Consider the following 22,332-nt stretch of genomic DNA (forward strand, 5'->3'; position numbering starts at 1 on the left):
GGGAAGCCCACATACTATATTACTGGTGGGTTTTTGAAGCTACAGGGATTAAATGTCTAGAGTGGGCACTTTGTTCCAGTTTGATGGAAGAAGACCAAACATTCCTGAACTCTACTTGTAAATCAATGACCCACCCTCAGTCTGGGTTTTAAAATTGCCCAGGCAGAAATGATAAGAATCCGTCAGATGCTCATTTTCATATAAGATTTTTATAAGGTTCAAATGACTTATTTAATATCAATATATCTGAGGATCTCATGGACTTTCCTCTCAATGTTCTTTGCGTCATTTGGCCAGCCTAAATTTCTTGGTCCCTTCCTTGGGGTGCCCAACTTTGCAACCTAACAGCTAACTCCGGAGCAGACCTGCCTTCCCCTCTATTCCTGGCAGTGATAAAATCATCATTCTTAACTGCTGTAGTAAAGGAGGGTCGAGGAAGCCCTGGAGAAAAACTCCTACCTGGGGACACCAGAGGCTCCTTTCTTTCTTCAGTGTTACTCTCCAACATTCCTGTGTAAGAGTAAGAAATGGGTTAACTCTACTCTACTTCTGTCTGTACCTCCCTTTAGAACCAAAAAACAAGATGAAAGTACTCCAGAGAAGCTACATTCCCTTGTACCTGCAGGTGTTGGTTTTTTGATCCTGATGAGTTTTGCATCTTTCCCCTGAAAGCCTTCCTCTTGCTTGGTTTTCCTCCAGATTATCACCAGGGTTCTCCCAAAAGAGAAGGTGAGGTGACTCAGAGCCCTTCCTGAGAAAGGTGTATTCCTGAGAGGAAAGCACAGGAGAGCGGTCGTGGAGAATGTCTGGGGGCAGTTCACGGTCCAGGTAAGGTGCTTTAAGCCTCAAATCAGCTGAGGGGTGAGGTGCTCTCTAGAAACTTGGGTCTGGACCACCCATCTTAGATGTTCCTCTCTGTTGATGTCTCGGGCTACAAGAAGGAAACCCTCTCCTTGTGGCCGAAAACCATGGTAAAGAAAACCAGCCTCATGGGGTGGGCGGGGGGAGAAATGGGAGGAATGTCCCTGGCCAGGAGGCCGGAGGTGCCCCAGGAAGCCGTTTCCTCTGAATAGTTAAATGGCTGCCTCTCAACTTGCACAATGTCACATTGAATTTGAAACAGGGAACTTTTTATATATTTTCCCCTGATTGTGCTGGCACCTGGCAGATGCCTATTTACCACAGGCATCAATACACATAGTAATCAAAGGAAATCAGAGGCACAGATTAGCAACAGCTGCAAGCCATTAGTGACAGACACGGGAAAGCACAATTCTGCACCCAACTTTGAAATAACCAATATGAGTATTTCAGAGCATGAGGGTTACCGCAGGGCACTCGCTAACATGAGAGCAGCCAAACAATAGCTGGGCTTGTCTCTCTCGAGAGCCCTCTTCCCCACGGCAGCACCATACTCTCTATTAGAAACCAATCAATCACACAATATCGGTCCTTTGAGCATCAGCCCTTTCAGAGCCTGCGTGTCCATCTTCTGATCAAAGGTTGCTTCAGCCGAGAAATACCCTCTGGCTTGTGGGAAAACTTGTTATCTTCTATCATAATTTTAGTGGTGGGAGCTTGCGTGTCTTCCTGAGGAATTAATTATATCATTGACCTAGTTGGAAAGGGCCATACAGAGGAAAACAGACATTCCCCTTCCCCATTTAATTTCATTTTTTCCACATTTCTGTTTGAAAATCAGCGCTGATTGATAGCCATTCTCTTGGTAGTTACACATTTTCACTGGCAGCGCTAACCTTAGCCTACTCCAGAAAATACTATTCAGTTTTTAGCTTTTCCTAATAAATTCATTCAGTGCCTCAGTGGAATGCAAGTTGGTCATTTAAAAATTTCTAACTGTTGCCTGATATGTCCCCAAACAAATTTAGACAGCATGGGTTTCTATTTTAGGCCATCTCTGGAAATGCAGATTTACTGTACAAATGGGTAATGGCCTGGAGATAAACAGACGCAGTGAGCTGCTGTCTGATTAGCAGGACTGGGCAAAATTTAGTATCATATATATATTGCAATAATTGGACCATAGGACCATAGCATGTAGATTCAATTGGTCTTATCACTACTTTCGATCTCTTTTCTCTTTACTTGATATTAAGGTTGGATTATTATTACTTTTTTTTTCCTGTTTTAGAAAATTCTCTTTCCCCCACTCTCCCTTCCCAAAAATATCTTCTGAAGGTTTTCCTAAAAATTCTTTTAATAATAAGTAACTTGTTCTGGAGATTAGGATAAGAAAGGGAGAACAATTCTGCCTTTCATTTACTTCAGAGCCAACCATTAAGCATCAGCTCTTTAACAGCAAGCAATATGCTGATATTTCAGAAGAACACTTGCAGGGAACACAGATTCCATAAGGCCCATGGAACATCATAGGCATTCAGATGAATGTTACCATCTTACGTGTTGTTTTTTAAACTTCTGGAGGAGAGAAATTATTTTACGCTTGATTAAGTATCATAGGAGGTGTGACTTCTTGGGGTCATTTTGTAGAGAAGCAAAGACTTCCCTGGTGTCTCAGTTGTTAAAGAGTCCTCCCTCAATGCGGGAGACCTGGGTTCAATCGCTGGGTTGGGAAGATCCCCTGGAGAAGGAAATGGCAACCCACTCCAGTATTCGTGCCTGGAGAATTCCATGGACAGAGGAGCCTGGTGGGCTACAGTCCATGGGATCACAAAGAGTCGGACATTACTAAGTGACTAACTTTCCCTTTCCTTTTCAAAGACATGGTATTAATCCATAATTTTATTATTTATTAATTAATTCAGCACTGATTAAATCGGTGTTTATGCCTACTACATCTCAGGAAATCTCAGACATTGCAGATACAGCAGCAAAGTTAGCAAATGACCTGTCACAGTGTACTTGATTGATGATAAGGATATAGGCAGCTTACGCTTGAGGTGGCAGCTTGACTACAATTTTTCACTGTATACAGCTTCTTTTTCCTTCCTCTCTTCCTCCATTTTTTCCTCTTTCCTTCCCTCTCCTTCCCCTGCCCACATTCCCTTTCCTTTACTCTCCTATACCCATGCTTTGAGATTTAGACATTAGAGGGACTAAGCATTGCTTGTTACACAGAATTATTTAATAAAATAAAATACACAGTTTGAAAATTAATCTGTACAAGTCAGGGTGAAGCTGCTATAACAAAGGAAGCCCCACATTTCAGTGGCTTAACACAATAGAAGTTAATTTCCTGCCCTGTAACAATCTAAAGAGGGTGTTCCTAGTTGGTGAGAGGCTTTCCTCCATGTAGCAACTCAGAAACTTAGGTTCCTTCTATCCTGTGACCCTGCCAAATCTTTGAGTCTTTTGCATGCAGCTGATATAAAGGGAAGCAGAGAGTTAAGAAGGCACAGCCAGTTCTTAACCAACTTGGCCTGAAAGTAGCAAATGTCACTTCTGATCCCTTACCCTGGGGAGAGCTGACTAGATGGCCCCACCCAGATGCAAGGTGGCTTGTGAGATTCTTAGTCCTGGGCTGCATGGATATTCTGAAGTGACAAGTTTTATTCCAAAAAAGTGGGAGAATGGGTATGCATAGACACAGTTATATGTCAGGCACTATGCTAATTTCTGAAAATGAACAATGGATAAAGCATTGTCTTTTAGGGTGCTGAGGGCCACACAGATCCTCAACTAACCAAACATGATATCCAAGTACTAAATAAAGTCATACGTGAGCACAGATGCAGGGGAAAATACCACATTGTAGAATGGATTCAGCAAGCGGAGCCTTAAAGGGATGCAACTAGCAGACAAGAGGAAGGAGCCGAGAAGATGCCCCATGTGTCCGGTCATGAGCTGCTCAATGTGTCAGTGTTCAAGAATGTGGGGGTAACTAGGCCAGATCAGAGACGGCCTTGTGGGCTGTGCCTTCTATTTTTTTTTTAGCTTTAACAAGCATTTTATGGGCATTCATTTCACAAAGAGCCATTTTCCAAAGTGGATTCACTTACAACGCTTCTGTAACTTTTACCACCACTTGCACTAGATTGTTCTTGCCATTTGGGGGGTAATGGAATGATTTGAGAATTTTGAGTCAAACTTCACGAGTCACAGGTACTGAGCCCCTGGCTTTACACATCCTTCTGAAGTAGAAACGCTCCCCATCCTTCCCACCTGTGGTCATGGATGTGGTCCAGCTGATTGTGTACTGCCTGGTGGCAAGGCCACTCAGGGGTGGATTCAGGAGCATCTCTGGGAGGAAGAGGCTGCTGCTTCAAAGAGGTCTGCTGCTAAGTCACTTCAGTCGTGTCCGACTCTGTGTCACCCTGTAGACGGCAGCCCACCAGGCTTCCCCATCCCTGGGATTCTCCAGGCAAGAACACTGGAGTGGGTTGCCATTGCCTTCTCCAATGCATGAAAGTGAAAAGTGAAAGTGAAGTCGCTCAGTCGTGTCCAACCCTCAGCGACCCCATGGACTGAAGCCTACCAGGCTCCTCCGTCCATGGGATTTTCCAGGCAGGAGTACTGGAGTGGGGTGCCATGGCTGTGCCTTACTAGAGTGTGAATGTGAATATAATCTGAGTCTTCAGACATAGGGCCTTTGATCCCGCTCCTTTCTGAAGCCCATGTTTCTTGGATATGTCATTACGTATGTGAAAGGAAACTGATTTTTAAATCTTGAGGTGTCATAGGGGACTTTTTAAGATGACAGGTGTTTAGTTTCTTATAAAGGAAACCATATCCTTGGCAGCCTTGTTCCTTACTGGGTAGGAATGTGTCACCTTACAAAGGAGACGCATTAAAAATGTATGAATTCCCCCATCTGATTTCAAGGTTGATATTTCGTCGCACATTTAAGGCCCCTTCCCTTTCTCTTAATACTAGTAGTAGTGAGTGTGCTTTCTTTTAATGCTGGAGAGAGCTTGGAGTTCCAGGTACCAAAAGAGGCCGAGGTTGTCTCAGCTATACTAGGGGGAGAGCACTTTGTTCTCTGCTGACTAAACTTGGCCGAGGGGACATGCCGAAGAGTAGGGTCACCATGGGAACAATATGGGAGGCCAGCTGCAGGACACACACATTGCTCTTTCCCAAAGTTTTCATAACTGGAATCAAGATTTTGATGTCCCTGTATTCCTTATCATACAACACTTATGTAAGTTTATCTATCATATAGCACTGTTAATTTCATAATGAATATGGCTTTCCTTTTCTGGTAAATAGCCTAAAGCTAGTTAGCAATTATGACCACCCTTTTCTATGCCCACTTATATTTGAAGAGAGACTGGCATAGTGAAACGTTGGGTTGGCCGATAAGTTTGTTCAGGTTTTCCCTTAACATCTTATGGAAAAACCCAAATGACTTTTTTGGCCAACCCAATATATTTATAAGTTTTGTTTTTAATCTAATGAGTACTTATTGATATCTATTAAAGGTCAAGTCTCTGGGCCTTGGAGTAGAGAGAAGAGGGAGCTAGAAATATGGGTGAACTTGGTTTCTGTCTACATCTGGTAGAGAAGATGCAGCTGTATGTAAATCTCTCTGATACCACACAAATATGAACAGTTCCATAAGGAAGAAGTGGACAGTAGGGAGAAAGACCTACTGGAGGAAGTCAGGGAAGGCTGAATAGCACTTGAAGCTCAGAGAAGCTACCAGAGATTGGTCCAGGGTTACATAGCCAATTGATGCCTGAAATAGAAGGCTCTCAGATCTCTCAAGGCAGGGCTCCTGGCTTTCTGTGGGATGCCAGGTCTCAGAGACGATCTGAGGCCAAAGGCAGAGGACATGAGCTCTCAGCTTTGCATGTAGGACAGCGCCTGTCTCCAGTGGAGAGTAGGCCAGTTGTGAACATGTTAAGTGTTGTATCAGGAAAAAAAGTGGCCCCACAACCCAACTACCACCAACAACCTGAAGGTTTGACTCCTGGTTTTATTTTTCTCTCCTGTAAGAGTAAGTCCGATTACCCTCATTGCTTTGAGTGTCAGGAAAAAAAAAAAAAAAAAGAGTTCCATGGGTTAGAAGGACTGCTTATAAAACATAAAGATAAATGATGACTATCAGAAAAAAGTTTTTGAGAGGATGAAGAGACAAATTTACTATAGCTTGAAATGGCTAAGTGTTGTCCAATTGCCATTTTTTTTCCTTTTACCGTAAAATACATAATAGAGAACGCTAGAAGATTTCCTTTTTAGAACTTGGTAAAAATTATAGCAGATGAACATTAGGCAAAATCAAAGGGGAATTTTGCTCACATATGAAAGTTTATAAGAAATCTAGTTGAGTCTGGTTCCAGTATTTGCTGAAGTTTGTGGTTGTATCAACAAAGATGGGTTAAAGTAAGCATATTTTAGATCCTAAAGAGAGCAGTCTCATAGTCTGGAATAGAGAGTAGCTTTAAAATGTTTTAAAATGGGTTTCCTTTTCTTTCCTTCCAGCTGTGCCTAGTGCTGGGGAAGATAAACTGGCATGTTCTTTGTTACATAGCAACATACCCACTCAGGGGAGTGGGGCACATTAGAGTTTCAGAATCTTAAGTCCTTTCAAACAGTTGATAGTGGAGTTGGGGAAAATAAATTGGGAGAAGCCAAGTAACCATTCAGTATGGCCCTCTAACACCTGAATCATTTTAGCAACGTTCTTCAAAATAGAGCCGATGGTCTCATTGATAACACTGGCCCAATGACATAGATGAGCAGTTCAAACACCCTTCCTGGCATTTGCCTCTCATCTTTTGACCTGTCTTGACTGCTGCTATTTCTCTCATTTTCCAGTGGCTATAATTTGAATCATATGGAGAAGGACTTTATTATCCAGGTGAATGTCTTAGCTTTACTTCTGTACCTCGTTGATTTTACTTACTCTCTATTCTGATCAGAATTGTCTTTAAGTATTTAATTAGTCTCCTGAGCACTTGGGACCAAAGACCATTTTATAACCCAGTATTCCTTTGCTGTCCCTCTATTTTCTCTTTGAAGTAAATTCAAGGAGAAATGCATTCCTTGATGATGTAAAGACTGCTGGGAATTTTCATCTTCTCTTTATAAAATGCTCTGAAAATGTTATGCTTAATAACTACTGTAAAGTTTTTATAATCCAAATCTAATATTGATTTTTTTCTCAAAATGTTTTATATCTTTCTTCACTTCTGTGGTTTAGATTAGGGGCATTTTGTAAAAACATTAATTTTCCAAATCCACTTCATCCTCTCCTGGTCCTAAAAGAACAAAACTTATATTTTGAAGACAAAGGATTTGTAAATAGCCTTAATATTAGGAAGACATTGACATTAACAAAAATGTTAACATAACATATGGAGAAGGCAATGGCACCCCACTCCAGTACTCTTGCCTGGAAAATCCCATGGATGGTGGAGCCTGGTAGGCTGCAGTCCATGGGGTCGCTAAGAGTCAGGCTCGACTAAGCGACTTCCCTTTTACTTTTCACTTTCATACATTGGATAAGGAAATAGCAATCCACTCCAGTGTTCTTGCCTGGAGAATCCCAGGGACAGGGGAGCCTGGTGGGCTTCCATCTATGGGGTCGCACAGAGTCGGACACTACTGAAATAACTTAGCAGCAGCAGCAGCAACATAACATCATGTTTAAGGCTTCTTCCCAGTGCTCCACTATCTCCCCTCTGTGGGACAAGGACCTGATTGGTGTACCTCAGTCCACAGTGTTCACAGGAAGCCTGGTATGGGACGATATTTAGAAATAGTTGTTACATATTGCTAAAATATGTTTTCTTGAGGTGCCACTTCACACTGGTCAGAAGGGCCATCATTAAAAAGTCCACAAATAACAAATGCTGGAGAGGGAGTGGAATAAAGGGACTGCCCCCGCCCCCGCCCACCCCCCTCTCCCCCCCAGGCACTGTTGAGGGGAATGTAAATTCGTGTCCATTTCAATATCCCAGCTCAGGAAGTGTGGGGGGTGGGGCGGAGGGAGGTGGGGACCTACAATCAGGTTCATTAACCCACTGTTTTTTCAACAATGTGTGGTGTCTATGCTTGAAGTTATCAAATTTTCTAATTTGAAATGACTCACTGAAAACTTGCTTGCAAATTATCTATTTTGTAACTCATAGTGTTTCTCATTTATATTAATGTATATAAGTAATCACTGAAATATTATCCTACTATGCTTGTAAAAGGAAGAATATTTCGGGCATATTCTTCTCACATATAGATTACATTAGTACAAGAGGGAGCATCATAACTCATTACTTTGTTCTTAGAGAGAAGTTAGTGCTTGTTACATACAGTGTACCGTTATTGGGAAGAGGCTGGAGAGAGAAGATGAGGAGGTGTGTCACTGTCTTCAAAAACATTTTGAGGGTTATTCTGTGCTGGTTTGGTTCCTTCATTCTCTACAAATGCCAGATAATTCAGGGTGTACAGCTTTATGCAGAAAAATTAGTCAGATGAAGACTTTGATTTTAGACCTGTAATACCAAGATGACGTAAAAACACAGCTTTGTATTCTAATGTTGGAAATAACTGTTGCTTATGTAATATTGATTTTACTTCACTCCTCATTTTTCGAATTAAAAAACAATTCCCAAATGTATTATGCAGGACATTAGTGTCTTATGAGATTTAAAAAAAATACTCTGTGAAAAAGAAAAAAAAAAAAAGCTCTTTGAAGTCAAGAGACTTTGGGTTAAATGTGGTTAACCAGGTTTCTTTAGTAAGATAATAAAGCCTACATTACTGGGGGCTTCTCAGAGCTACTGTTATAACAAGCTTGTGTGCGTGCTCACTCTCTCACAGCATCTAGTTGTGGAACACCCAGCAGTGTCTCCTGTTCTGCAGATCATGGTTTGGAAAATGTCCTGCAGTATCATTGGAAGGACTGATGCTGAAGCTGAAACTCCAATAGTTTGGCCACTTCATGCAAAGAGTTGACTCATTGGAAAAGACCCTGATGCTGGGAGGGATTGGGGCAGGAGGAGAAGGGGACAACAGAGGATGAGATGGCTGGATGGCATCACTGACTCAACAAATGTGAGTCTGAGTGAACTCTGGGAGATGGTGATGGACAGGGAGGCCTGGCGTGCTGTGATTCATGGGGTCACAAAGAGTCAGACACGACTGAGTGACTGAACTGGACTGATTTTGTGCAAATTCCAGGGAAGGTGAAAGAAGTGAAAGTTGCCCTTTCCATTCTGCTAAGGGAGATGGAAAATGAAGTGAGACTGGTTAGATTCCCCTCCTTACACTCCGGTAGAACCCTCCCATGTGAAACTAGGTCTCTGGCAGCCAGCCCTCAGGTAAAGAAACCGAGTTCCCTGAGCCCATGTGGTACACAGTGGACAAACCCAGTGAATCGCCTTCCTGCACCTCGGGCCTTTGGGGTGAGGGTTCTGCAGGAAGGATGTTCTTCACAGGCAAGCATTGGGCCAAGGGTCTTAGATGTGTGGAGCCTGTGGTGGGCTAGCTTCCTCCCCAACAAGAGCTGCGTCTATCCTGAACCTCTCAATGTGACCTTACTCTGCCAGATTATGCTTCCTCTTGTGAGATATATAAAGGTTTTACATATTCAGTGATGGGTAGGAGTAGAATATCATTCAAGACTAAGATTTCTTTTCACCCAAGTCTGTCAGGTTTGTGTTAGGATAAGTCCATAGGATGTAAAACATTACTACTTTAGAGATTATAATGCCCTGCTGAATAAGGACTAATTTGGGGAAAAAAAGCCCCTATTGGTACTGGGGACCCTTTACGTCCCTATGTGATTAGATATATGTCTTGTTTCTGACTCCTTCTGAGACTTGAAAGAGGATTAGATCACCCACCCCCAACTGGTCATTTCTCTCTGTAGATGGGAGAATCAGAGCTAATTGATACTTTTTTATGTTTAATTACACTTAATTTCTTCTGACTGACTGCCCTGAAACTAAGAAGAGGAAAACAGTGTTCTACACGCAAATCTTCTACCATAAACATTTCTTAACCTCATTTACTTCAGAATTGGTTCAAATACAGACTCCCTAAGATAAAAGCTATTCAGAATGGTTTCTTATCTGTATCTGATCCTGTTTTTGAGTCCTTCTTTCTGGGAACCATCTCTGTGATTTCTGTCATGGGAATTTGCTCAGTCCTTTCTTCTCTAACATTGATCTCTTCTGTATTCACTAGTATTATAATCATTTTCCAGTCCTTTTGTTAGTTTGCTTAAATAAATTCCAAAACCTTAGGTCCCCTTCTCCTTTGAACCACCAGGCAGAGGGCTCTGGTCACAGTGTTCTTCTCAAAGGCTTTGATGGCTTCACCCCTCCTTCAAAACTCTAGTAACTTTCCGCTTACTTCTGGGTAAAATTCCTGGCTTGGTCCCAACTCACCGTTCCCTATTTTCTGATATTCCTTGTACCTGTCCAGCTGTTTTATTCGCTCTCTCCTCAGTGTCCTGTGTTTCCCCATCTGGAACATCCAACTGCACCTCCTTGTCCTTCTGAATTCTGCCCATCTTTCAAGAAGCAGAGCCCTTCTCTCCTGCTCTGGAAGGCCTTCCTGATGGCTTCAGCCGGATGAGAGCTTTCCCTCCTTTAACTTCCCATGAATTTACTGTCAATTGCACTGATTTGGCAATTAAGGGAGTCAGCCAAGGGCATTGGAAGGATAGAAATCTCTTGTGTATCTAATCCTATCTTGGTATATGTTCCAAAGACAATCCAAAATAATGCAGAAGGGGTTCCAGCCTCCCCCGTACTCACCAGAACTCTTAGACCCTTGTTTTGACCTTACGCCCCTTCTTTCCTGGTGAGCTCCACTTTGGGACTCTCCTCTCTTGCCAGTGGACCTTGGGTAAGAGCCTTTCTGGTCCTTGCTGACAGATGTCCTAATTCTGAATTTCAGGCACTTTGAGTTTTCCCTCTTCAGAAGACTTGTAGTGTCTGCAAATTGTTTCACTGCTCATCAGCTCTCATCCAGAGCTCAGCAGTCAAAGGGAGACATCTTCTGTGTCTGCGTGTGGTACCTGTGTCCTTTACATCCTTTTCTCTGAGCACAGGGGTGCCTATCACCCTTACAGGTTGAAGTTCAGGGCAGAAGCAATTTCAGTTTTTTTTTAGGTTATTCTAAAAGCAATTGTTTTCTAAAAGCAATTATTATCATTATTTTTTGCTCCAGGTGACTTGCTACTTCCACCCCTAAACTTAATAACAGAGGCTCACGTGGTTTCAGGTATCTCTTCAGTGCATATCCTTTTCCTACATCGTGACTTACTTCATTATATTGTAAGCTTCATGAAAGCTGCTTCTTGTGTTTCAGTTCATTGTTGTTTAGTCACTAAGTCCTGTCTGACTCTTTGCGACTGATGGACTATAGCCCAGTAGGCTCCTCTGTCCATGATATTTCTCAGGCAAGAATATGGGAGTGAATTGCCATTTCCTTTTTCAGGGTATCTTCCTGATCCAGAGGTTGAACCCACATCTCCTGCATTGGCAGGCAGATTCTTTACCACTGAGCACCAGAGAAGCCCATGTTTCAGATTGAGTGAGTTGGTTGCTCAGTCATGTCTGCGACCCCATGGATTGTATGCAGCCTTCCAGGTTCCACTGTCCATGGAATTCTCCAGGCAAGAATATTGGAGTGGGTAGCCATTCCCTTCTCCAAGGGATCTTCCTGACCCAGGGATTGAACTGGATCTCCTGCATTACAGGCAGATTCTTTACCATCAAAGCCACCAGGGAAGCCTCTTTGCTCATCTATAAAATTGAGGGCTAGATTAATTATTTTAAAGATCTCCTTTAGTTGTGTGATTTCTGTGGAAGATATAATAAATATTAGAAATAGGCTAGCAAATGCTTTTCTTCCCTTTAATGTTGTGTCCATTCTGTTTGGCATCTACCTTTTATTTATACATAGCACTTTCTACTTTGCTCACATACATTATATTATTTGATCCTCATATCTATGTTGTAAAGTGTCAGAGTAAATATCAGCTGCCTCTTACATGTGAGAAGGCATGTTGAGACCTGTTGAAGTTAAATGGTAAGTCTCTAAGTTCCTGGAGGAGGCCCTGGGTCTGGTGCCCTTGGCCCACTAACCCCTTAATCAAGATGCTACATGATTTTCTTTTCATTCCCTGCCCTGCAACTACTAACTCTTCTTTCACGAAACATCTTTATTTTCTCTTATTCTCAGCCATCTGCACTTAAGGGTAGAGGGCTAGAGAAGCCATTGCAGGTTCAAATGCCTAAAAAGACCAGGCAGGACAAGTTGGTGACACAGGTTCAGAATCCTATAATTGGGAAGAGCTGGGCGTGGGGGGCAAGGGGGGCGGGGACTGTGGCAAATTGAAGAACACATGTCATTTCTGATCCCTATTCAGCCTTAGCACTTTATTGCTTTTCAGGAATGCTGGCCCAGGGCTGCGAAATTTTCAGCTTTTCAAGGAATGCTAGAAACATACATTTTAAAAGCAAATATGCATTTTAAGATGCTCAAAATAAGTGAAAAAATACTCCGCGATGAAACCAAAACACACAGCTATAGGTGGTCTTGTTCCCATATATCCTCAGGTTAGGGACTTCTGGTTTGGAGGTATGAGCCATGTTTGCCTAACTCTGTCAACTCTCTCCCCTTGTTCACCTGCCCGCCCCCAGTCCTGTGAAGTGATTTGGTAAGTTTTGCTACTTTTATTGAAAGTTTGGTATAAGTAACATCAATAAGAATAGCAGCCAATTGTTGGAGGTCTGCTATGTTCCGGGGAGTATGTGTAGGTGCTTAACACACAGCATCACTAGTTCTCTTAGCCATTTTATGAGATATCTATCCTTAAGCTTATTTTATAGGCTAGGGAGCTGGGGCCCCGAGTTGGCCTACATTGCTAAGACCACACAGTCAGTAAGTAGTGGAACCAGGATTAAACCCAGGATTCTGGCCTCAAAGTATGTTCTTGCTCTTTATTTCTTAAACCATATTACCAGCATCCTCAGAGAAAAGAGAGAAAAGGTGAAATGAAAACATGTGATACTTCCCCTCTTATGAAAGAAGTCAAAAGTGGTCTCTTTGTATGGAGTACTTATGGAGATTATGTATGGACACACATAATCCTCTTTTTTTTTTTTTTCCCCTAGTGGAAGAGTTATGCTTTCTTTGTGAGCATGGGGAGGAAGGGGAGAGAAAAAGAGATTGCTCACAGTAGGATGAGATCCTTCTTTCTTTTAAAAACTCGAAACCAGAAGCAGGCTCCTGACCTACTAGCATTTGTCTTTTGTTTTCAGATTGTTGTCTGCTTTGATCATAATGTCCCGTGAGATGGCCACGAGCTTGCTACTGCTATCTTCTACTTCTGTTTCAAAACAGCAAAGTTCTGGGGGAAAAAAAAGCTCTTTTGTTTAGGGTCTGAAGTCAAGTCCAAATATAACAAGATCCCAATAACTTCCCCCACCCCCTAGGGTTTAAAACCAAATTCCCTCTGCCCAGATGGCTTCTACAGAAAGACAGAGCATTCCCCCACTGCTTCCTCTTTTTGTGTGCTGCCCACTGATTACAGCTAATGACTCCCAGCTGTACTGCTTCCGAAGACTAGGGGAAGATGAATCTTTGAGAAATAATTTAATAACAAGACTCCACCAGGGATAGGTGGGGCTGATGTCAATCCCGTTGGAGTGCAGCCTCATTCAGAGTCTAGCTGGATGGTGTGATTCGAAGAGAGGAGAGTTGCATTTTGAAGCCCCCTCGGTGTTCCCTATACAAATCTGATTGACTCTTTCCTAACATTGGTTGAAAAAAATTTCATCTCCAAATACTAAAAAAAAAAAAAGGAGATATGTATAATATTTATTTCTTGAACTCCAATTCAGAGAATTTGAGGAAATGTCATTTAAGGCTATGACTATCCAAATGAGATAAACTTTAGGATCAATCTCCTTGGAGGATTTTCTAGTATGTTTGTTGTTGTTCAGTTACTAAGTCGTGTCCTACTGTTTGTGACCACATCAACTGCCGCACACCAGGCTTCCCTGTCCTTCACTATCTCCTGGGGTTTGCTCAAACTCATGTCCATTGAGTTGGTGATGCCAACAGGTTTATATCATAGAAATAATTTGATGTCTATAAAATTTTAAAACTTGGTACCTTGGAGTTTCCCTTGTGTTGCTGATATAGCAGATTCTTTGAAAGATTGACTTTAAATGGTATGACCCTTTGGGGAGAAAAACAATAATCAAAGCTTGAAAGAAAGTGAAAGTAGCTCAGTCTGACTCTTTGCGACCCCATGGACTTATATATAGTCCATGAAATTCTCCAGGCCAGAATACTGGAGTGGGTAGCCTTTCCCTTCTCCAGGGGATCAAACCCGGGTCTCCCACATTGCAGGTGGATTCTTTACCAGATGAGCCACAAGGGAAGCCCAAGAATACTGGAGTGGATAGCCTATCCCTTCTCCAGCAGATCTTCCCGACCCAGGAATCTAACCAGGGTCTCCTGCATTGCAGGCGGATTCTTTACCAAGTGAGCCATCAGATCAGTCGCTCAGTCGTGTCCGACTCTTTGTGACCCCATGAATCGCAGCACGCCAGGCCTCCCTGTCCATCACCAACTCCCAGAGTTCACTCAGACTCATGTCCATCGAGTCAGTGATGCCATCCAGCCATCTCATCCTCTGTCGTCCCCTTCTCCTCTTGCCCCCAATCCCTCCCAGCATCAGAGTCTTTTCCAATGAGTCAACTCTTCACATGAGGTGACCAAAGTACTGGAGTTTCAGCTTTAGCATCATTCCTTCCAAAGAAATCCCAGGGCTGATCTCCTTCACAATGGACTGGTTGGATCTCCTTGCAGTCCAAGGGACTCTCAAGAGTCTTCTCCAACACCACAGTTCAAAAGCATCAATTCTTCAGCACTCAGCCATCTTCACAGTCCAACTCTCACATCCATACATGACCGCTGAAAAAACCATAGCCTTGACTAGATGAACCTTTGTTGGCAAAGTAATGTCTCTGCTTTTGAATATGCTATCTAGGTTGGTCATAACTTTCCTTTCAGGGAAGCCCAATCAAAAGTTACCAGTTCTGAAAACTACTGATAAGAGACTTGTACACATTGGTTAGCCTTCTCTTCTCCCCACCCTCTTCCTCTTCTTCTTCCCTTTCCTCCTTCACTTTGTCTTTCTTATTTTTCTTCCTTTTCTTTAATAACAAAAATAAAAGTCTAAATTGCTGGGTTGGTGAATGGGGGTGGAGGGAGGAGGAATTTAAAAATCTTACTTACCTAAAATTTGATGGTTTTCTCAAGCCCTTTTCAAGAAGTGTTTGATAGTATTTGGAATCCCTTGTCCCTCAAGGAGTCTTCCCCCAAACTGCAGACAAGATTTTTTTTTTCTATATGCCCACATCCAACATCTTCTGCAAACTAAGCCAGGGCTAAGGTTGGATACACTAAACCACTCATTGGTTTACTTCATGTTCTTTCAGAACTGGCTGGAGAAATCACATTCTTGAGAAGCTGACTACTGTGATGTCTCGTTCTATAAAGATTTGCTTATGGATCATTGTATCTTCCTAGGAGATAATGTGGCTCACTGGAAAGAGCACAAGCTCTTGAGTGAGAGATAAATGTGAAAAGAGCACAAGCTCTTGACTGAGAGATAAATGTGAACTTTCACGTGCTCCTTGCTTAACCGTTCTGAGCTTTGTTTTCCTCATCTGTAAGATGGAACTCGCAGGGTTGCTGTGAAGAGTAGTATCATGTTTGGATAGTGCTAAGATGCTCTGTAGACCTCTTGTTAAATATTTTATGGTCTTTATTAATATATTCACTAGTCATGATATGTTGGGTTGGCCAAAAAGTTTGTTTGGATTTTTATGTACCATCTTACGGAAACACCCACATGAACTTTAATGGTTAACCCAGTATTATACACTTATATATTTATACATAAATATATATATGTGTGTATGAAATCAAGCAAGGAAAGCTTTCATAGTGCTGTCAACTGGCTCAAAGGAAAAAGAGATGGCATAATGTGGATTTCTGTTAAAAGGTGCTTACAATTTTAATCTTATTTTCATCTTGTTTTAATTTTCAGAGTAATCATGAGAGGTAGATACCATTAAACTCATTTAAATACAGGAAATTAAGTCCAGAAAGCATTAAGTCCCTTCCAAGAGTAGCGTTTTTGGAGAATTTTCCATCATGGTTATTTTATACAAATTTGAAAGCTTGATATTCAGGCATTTCTGTTTTGGCTTTGAAGCAGTGGATCTTCTGAAAGGTTGTCTTCAAGTCCTTGTTCCATTCAGGATTCCTTTCTATTCGAGAATACACTCAAACACGCGTAATATATCCCAGGGCAGCAGAGTCAATGGAATAGACTTGCTGTGCTTTATGGTTACTACGGAGGATTAAGCCCTGACAGTGCTGAGAAGATTTTCAGCTTGATTCAAGGGCTGGCTCTCTTGGGAATAAGTTCAATAAGAGTAAAAGATAACTTACCATGAGAAACTTACTAAAGATTCTGACTTCAATGGAATCTCTTTTTTTCTAAATATATATAAAATCCAGAGAAAAAATATTGCACATTATTACGAATGAGTACTATTTTTACCAGTTTACTCAAGGGGCAGATAAGGAGCTTAGTACTGGAGTAGCTTCCTCTCTCCCTCCCCCCTCCTCCCTTATTTCTGTCTTTCTTGACCTTTCCTCTCCCCTTCGCTGCCCCCTTATTCTCCTCTCTTACTTTTCACCGTCCCTCCCCCGGGTCTTTTTTGTTCGAAGCATGCTTCGGCTGCACGCTTCACACACATATATCACCTCTTTTTTCTATAATCAAGCCCCACTTCCTGATTATAGAGAGAGGTGTGTAATGTAGATTAGGACAGTCACATTCTCTCAACCAGGAATTTGAATATAGACTGTCAATGCCGGGAACAAAGAACAACTAGAGCTGGGTCATGAGATGGCTGGACCTTAGTGGGCCGTCCATGGAAGGGCTCCTGCTGCTCACCCATGGGGTGCTGGTGGTTGTTGCCCTTCCTAAGGCCTGATTGTTTACCACTCTTTCATAATTTGCTGAATTATCTCAGTATCTTTCCAGTACATTGTTTTGCTTAAATTAGTCAAGTTAACATTGCTTAAAACAAGTCCTACACAGTAGGTATTATACTTCCCATTTTACAGATGAGAAGCTGAAGCTTTATGAGGATAAATAATTTGCTCAAGATTATACTGTTATGAGGAGACAAAGCTGGTGTTCAAATTCAGTTCTTCCTGTCCGAAAGGCTGATATTATATATACTATGCTTTAATGGCTTAAAATGGAAAAAAAAAAAACAACAGTTGGAAAAAATATTTACAGTGTTTGAGACACTTCACAAACCTTAACAGCTTTAAGATAAAAAGAGTTTTTAAGACTCAATGAAGAAAAATTTAACATACTAATAGAAAAACTTGGAAAGAACATGAATACCTGCTTCTCAAAGAATTAATAATGTATCATTCATGTAGAAAATGTTTAACCTTATCAGTAATGCAGAGGATGCCAATTAAAACAATGGCATACCTGTTTAAATCTTATTGATTAAAAATTATAAAACTAAGTTTTGGCAAAATTTTGGTGAAAACCTTTCTTTTATTATTGGTCAAAGTGAAAAATCTATGCAAACTTGAGAGAGAAAAATCTGTTCATATGCATTTAGAATACCAGCTTTATTCAGAACCTTTTCATTTAGGCATTTATTCTATGGAAATAAAGATATACTGAAAGATTTAGGAACTAGGACATTTATCATAATGCAAAAGCAAGAAGCAAACTAAATGTTTAGGATATGGTACTCAGTTTTAAAAAAACAGGAGGTTCAAATATGCTTTCACTCAAGAATTTAGTGAGTACGTACAATTCCCCCAGGATTGCTTGCAGTAGCAATCCAGCAAAGCTTGACCCCAGGAGATTATGGAAAATGACATCTCATCCATAATGTTAGGAATTATTCAAAACTCAGGGAAATATTACCACTCCTCTTTGCAGGAATAAAGGTTGGGAAACTGAGGTCCAGAGAGGTCAGAGGAGACAGATTTCTGGCCCTTTGGACTCTCATCTCCCAGGACTATGTGGCTCAGTGGTGTTCTTTATAAATCCTTGTGCCCGATGTTCACTTCCAAAACCTTCAGTTTCTCCTCTAAGAACTGAAGGGCTGCTGCTGCTGCTGCTGCTGCTGCATCACTTCAGTCATGTCCGACTCTGTGCGACCCCATAGACTACCAGGCTCCTCTGTTCCTGGGATTCTCCAGGCAAGAACACTGGCGTGGGTTGCCATTTCCTTCTCCAGTGCATGAAAGTGAAAAGTGAAAGTGAAGTCACTCAGTCATGTCCGACTCTCAAGAACTGAAGTGGTCTTGGGTAAAACCCTTCCACTCTCTGGATACTGGTTTTCTTCATCTGTGAACCATAGTGCCAGGCACACTCTACTTAATAAATATTCATTGAATGGAAAAAGAGGCGACTTCTTTCTCTTTCTCTTGTGACTCCCATTATGTGTACTGGGATGCTCGACGGTGTCCCACAGGTCTTTGAGGAGCTCCATTTCCCTTTGCCTCCTCCAGCAGCTGCTAGGCTCCTGGTTTCCACTGTGATTGCAAGTTGCCGGCTTTCAAAGTTACTGTGGAGGTGGGGAGGGGGTGATGGAAATAAAAATGCTGCAAAGTTCACTATTCTTATGAAGAGACATGTTTTTGTTTTTTTTTTTGAATAAGTGCTCCCTGGATTGCTGAAAGCCTTTGGTTAATTTCTAGAGTTCTGAAAAATTTGATTCTGACAATTTTGCCAGTAATCTTGTATTCACAGAGAGAGAATTTTCAATGGTCAACTATTTTCATGACATCACCCCTTGGTCCATAACCCTTTTACCTGAAAATCTAAATCAAATAATAACAGATAAGATGAAGTCCTGGAAATTTTAAAATACTTTTTTCATACTATGCCAAAAAATTAATGTTAGCTTTGCTACTCAGGGGAAAAAACGTTTTCCAACATAAAAAATAAATAACAATAACACACTTATATAGTTGGAATCTCAGCCTATCATGAAAAATAAAGCCAATAGTGACAGGCCACTTGTTGATACACTGAGAAAGATCCCAAGGAAATTCAATTAATGAACTCTATCATTTAAAAAGGTCTTCCCAGTGTCTCAGTGGTAAAGAATCTGCCTGTAGTGCAGGAGATGAGGGTTTGATTCCTGGGTCACGAAGATCCCCTGGAGAAGGAAATGGCAGCCCACTCCAGTATTCTTGCCTGGAGAATCTCCATGGACAGATGAGCCTGGTGGGCTACAGTCCATGGGGTCACAAAAGAGTCAGACATGATTTAGTGATTAAACAGCAGCAACAATCATTTAAAGAGTTAGTAGAGGATGAGCATTGAAGAAAAGAGAATGAAGTATATTGAGTAGAAAATCAAGTTAGAACAGTGTTAAGTCAGATAGCAAAGAAGCTGTTTTGGTCAGAAGGAGTGAAGAACAGTGTTGTGTGTTTTCAGATGTCAAACAAAAATTGACTCCATTGAATTTGATAGCATGGAAGTCATTGATTACCTTATACAATTCTTTGGATGGAATTAAATGGCTCAAATGAAACAGAAACCTGACTGGAGTACATAAGGAATTTTAGGATATGAAAATAGAGGAACTTTGACACTTGGGAAGTTTTCCATGAAGGGAGGAGAGAGTAATAGTGTTTAGTGAGAATGAGGAAAAAGTATATGGAAAAGTTTGAAAACCTGGGGCTACTTGAACTTGCTTGAATCTAATAGAAAGGGACCAATAGAAAAGAAAAGAGTCACCCTACAAGAGATACTCACTTAATAACGCAAGGTTCTTGACCAGATCAGAAAGAATAGAATCTGGAATGCAGAGGGAAGAATTGACCTTGATTAGAGGAAGGAAATGGCAACCCACTCCAGTGTTCTTGCCTGGAGAATCCCAGGGATGGGGGAGCCTGGTGGGCTGCTGTCTATGGGATCACACAGAGTCAGACATGACTGAAGCGACTTAGCAGCAGCAGCAGAGGAATGAAAGATGGGTATGCATGTGGTTGGTGTCTTTGGGCAGCAGAGAGAGTTCCTCTCTGATGGTTTCTGTTTTCTCCAAGATTTCTCTCTAGATTATCACAATGTTTAGATCTAATGCTTAAAGAATTATCCTCTAGTTTGCATCCAGGTTTACCTATATAAACAATTTGAAAACTAATTAAGAGGCTTCCCTGGTGGCTCAGATGGTGAAGTGTCTACCTGCAGTGCGGGAGGCCCGGGTTCGATCCCTGGGTTGGGAACTTCCCCTGGAGAAGGAAATGGCAACCCACTCCAGTATCCTTGCCTGGAAGATTCCGTGGATGGAGGAGCCTGGAAGGCTACAGTCCATGGCATTGCAAAGAGTCGGACATGGCTGAGCGACTTCACTTTCACTTTCATATTATATGAGCCATTGGAATAATTTTCAGAGAAAGAAGAGGTCAGTATGCAGTAGGTAGTTACTCAAAAGAGTAGCTAGAGAAAGACTAGTGGAATCCAAATGCACTGATATCTGGAGATAAAGGGTTAATATTTTCTTATGGAGTAACTCACTGGACTAGCTGGAAATTAATGGAATTAAGATATATGGCATTGTAGGGAGGTTTCTGGTCAAGGCTGTATATGTCCCTCCAATCATTTAGTTTCCTGCATGGTGCAGTTTTCTCCTATGAGCTAAAGGCTTGCAACCCGAAATTTCTTTCAATTCGTGATGGCTCTATGCAGAAGCCAAGGTTAGACATGCGAGGCCTTTGCTCCTAACAGGGTCTCTACGAGGGTTGATTGAAGAGGAACATGATTCCGATGATGTCATCCTAACCACCTGAGTCTTCAGATGTATTATGTTTGTAATTTGGGAAGGGGCTAGAAGCTAACACTTTAAAAGCTTGGAACTTATCTAATTTTAATAGCTTTTCTGTGACATGAAGAATCAGACTTTCTCTTTTGCAAACCATTTTCTAAGAATTAGACCTGATACTTCTGCTCCCTCTGGTAGACCAGTTAGCCTGCCACTCTCTCTCTTTTTTTAACCTAAATTTGATTTTTGAGAGATTTAATCTCATTCCCTATCACAACATTATTTTTCATAACAGCAGGAAGAAATCTGATAAACTATTCTGGTTTCTTACATTTGTGAATTTAATTCCCACCTCGTCAAAATGGGCTTCTGTCAGGGGATGAAACCAGATGCACCAAGTTGTTCAAGTCTTAAATGTCTCTCTAGCTTGTTGAAGCAATCGCATTAAAAATCTTGATAAATATGGTTGCTGACTTTCTTGGTCCCTCTGTGTTCCTGCTGCAGTTATACTATTTACACTTGAGCTTTTGCCGCATCTGGTTAGAACTCAATGACTGCCCTCCACAGACCCCTCTTTTAAGTTCCTATCTCCCTCAAGGTGTCTCTTCCATGCACTGAACTTACATTAATTTCTCCCTTTCACAGAAAAGAGGCAGAGTGGTATAGCAAGAAGAGTATGGACATTGGTTCCAGAGATGCCCAGGTTTGAATCCTAGCTCTGGCATTTGCTAGTTGAATGATACTGGATATTGTAACTTTTCTGACACTCAGTCTTATTATGCTTACCTTGAAATGTTGTTCAGTTCAGTTCAGCTCAGTTGCACAATCTAGCACAGACTTTGCATATAGGAATGCTTATTCTGCCTATTCTTATACCTGTATTTATGAATTGGCTAAAATAAAAAACCAGCAACTTTTTTTTAGATTACAAACCTGACTATATTTTTAAATTTAATTATTTTTAATTGAAGAATAATTGCTTTACTATATTATGTTGGTTTCTGCCAAACATCAACATGAATCAGCCATAGGGATACCAATGTCCACTCGCTCCTGAATCTCCCTCTTACCTCCCTCCCTGTCCTACCCCTCTAGGTTGTTGCTGCTGCTGCTGCTAAGTTGCTTCAGTCGTGTCCGACTCTGTGCGACCCCATGGACGGCCTCCCACCAGGCTCCCCCGTCCCTGGGATTCTCCAGGCAAGAACACTGGAGTGGGTTGTCATTTCCTTCTCCAATGCATGAAAGTGAAAAGTGAGAGTGAAGTTGCTCAGTCGTGTCCAACTCTTAGAGACCCCATGGATGCAGCCCACCAGGCTCCTCTGTCCATGGGATTTTTCAGGCAAGAGTACTAGGTTGTTACAGAGCCCCCAGAAAACCAGCAAATTTTTATTCAAAGAGGACTTATTCAAAACCTGGTTCTTTGTTCCACTACCCTCTCTTCAGGCTGTTATTTAACTCCCATTATTATTTTTTAGTTGTCAATGTTTCTCAAGCTATTTTTATTATTATTTTATCCACATAGCACTTGGTGCTTGTGCTTTTGTCTTTTATGTGC

The 22,332-nt window shown here is 41.5% G+C and overlaps 1 long non-coding RNA gene across 3 annotated transcripts in view; it reads left to right on the forward strand.

Moving 5' to 3' along the window:
• The window catches only part of LOC102410567, a 126,880-nt gene that overhangs the window by 17,707 nt on the left and 86,841 nt on the right, over nucleotides 1-22,332 (forward strand). Inside the window, exons 2-4 of one of the 3 annotated variants that reach the window (XR_006639925.1) lie at nucleotides 700-828; nucleotides 21,423-21,480; nucleotides 21,873-21,934. This is a non-coding gene — a long non-coding RNA (uncharacterized LOC102410567). Of the gene's footprint in view, nucleotides 1-421; nucleotides 515-699; nucleotides 829-21,422; nucleotides 21,481-21,872; nucleotides 21,935-22,332 lie in introns of those variants that run through there. The other 2 variants (XR_006544348.2, XR_328789.4) reach the window with 2 other exon arrangements.

This window comes from Bubalus bubalis, chromosome 2 (genome assembly GCF_019923935.1).
Source record: "Bubalus bubalis isolate 160015118507 breed Murrah chromosome 2, NDDB_SH_1, whole genome shotgun sequence".
NCBI lineage: Eukaryota > Metazoa > Chordata > Mammalia > Artiodactyla > Bovidae > Bubalus > Bubalus bubalis.